The sequence below is a fragment of the Orycteropus afer genome, unplaced genomic scaffold, assembly GCF_000298275.1.
Source record: "Orycteropus afer afer isolate SDZICR_OR568_19922 unplaced genomic scaffold, OryAfe1.0 scaffold00088, whole genome shotgun sequence".
Classification (NCBI taxonomy): Eukaryota; Metazoa; Chordata; class Mammalia; order Tubulidentata; family Orycteropodidae; genus Orycteropus; species Orycteropus afer.
This window is the reverse complement of record NW_006921675.1, coordinates 10,220,296-10,221,584: the sequence shown is the minus strand read 5'-3', so window position 1 is coordinate 10,221,584 and position 1,289 is coordinate 10,220,296. Positions and strand designations below refer to the sequence as shown.

Here is a 1,289-nt window from a genome sequence, read left to right as displayed (position 1 = left end):
ACATAAGTATGTTTACAGACTGAGAGGGAGGAGCCCATAGAAAAGCTGAAATTGAATTAGGAGAAGAGGAGATAATTAAGGGAGCAAAGACCTGGGCAAGGTGAGGGAAGGGATCTAGAATCCAGGTAGAGGAATTTTCCTTAAGTAGTAGAGGGGCTTACCTTCCAATGAAATTGGGGGGAAAGGCAGGAAGGAAGGTGTATTTCACTTGCAGCCTTTCCTCTATCCATGAGATCTAAAGGAAAGGTCCAAGAGAGAATATCATTATTTCCTCCTCTGCAGGTAAAAAGACCAAGAAGGGTGAAAGTTTTTTTGGCTGGAATGGGGCTGAGGGACTTCAGGGCATAAAGATTTACTGACCCACCACACACAGTTGTAAGCCATGGTTGGGAAGACATAGGAGGGGACTCCTGGGAAAATGGTCCAAGGGTAACCAGGAAGGAGCGGCGAGTTTAAACATTCACCTGCCCACCTGCACCGGCGGGGGGGTGGGGCTGGATCTGAAAACCCAAGAGCCAAATTCTGGCTCAGTTCCCAGCAGGCAGAATGTTGAGCAAACCTGGAAAGTCTTGGAATTTCCACTGTCTGCTTGGTGGAGCCAGTAGAAACTCAAATTAGCCTGGCATAGGAGTGGGTGAAAGGCAGGGAAAGCTGCCTAAAGACTCTCTGTTGAGACTTCCAGTAAGATAGAGGAATAGGCAGACAAGCAACACAGACCCTCTTTAACAAAGAAAAGAAAAACCAATTGACAGAGACACAGAAGATAATCCTGGAGCCCTGAACTTTGGAAGGAACTATACAGAAGTGGATTAGGCACCAACTAGTGGAAAAACCTGAACAAAAACAGTGATTATAGAGATGGTCAGAGCTGCGGACTGTCAGCTACTCTGACGGGACCAACAGCCTGAATATTTCCAAGTGGTGTTGGGACCTGAAAGTTGACCTAAAGATCAGCCCTGGTCATCAAGGGCTGCAGGGACAACTGCGCTGGTGGCCTATGACTAGGAAGTGAAACAGCAAGGAGGAAGACAACCTGAGCTGTTGACTTGCAGCTGTCCAGAGGATGCAGCCATTTTGAATCCTTACAAGTGGCAGCTATTTTGGATTTTAAAGTGATAGCATTCTCATTCAGATTCCAGGGACCTAAGAATAGGCTCTGTTTGCCAAGGTCAGCAGGGACATACAAGTGGCTGGAAAGGAGACAGGTGGTGAGTGGATAAGTGCTGTAAACTAGCAAATAGAGAAGCACAGTACCCTGCTTGCATAGATAACATACAAAAAAAAAAAAA

The 1,289-nt window shown here is 46.4% G+C and overlaps 1 pseudogene; it reads right to left on the bottom strand.

Annotated features, from left to right (window-relative positions):
• Positions 1-1,289, bottom strand: part of LOC103198237 — a 58,891-nt pseudogene that overhangs the window by 55,453 nt on the left and 2,149 nt on the right.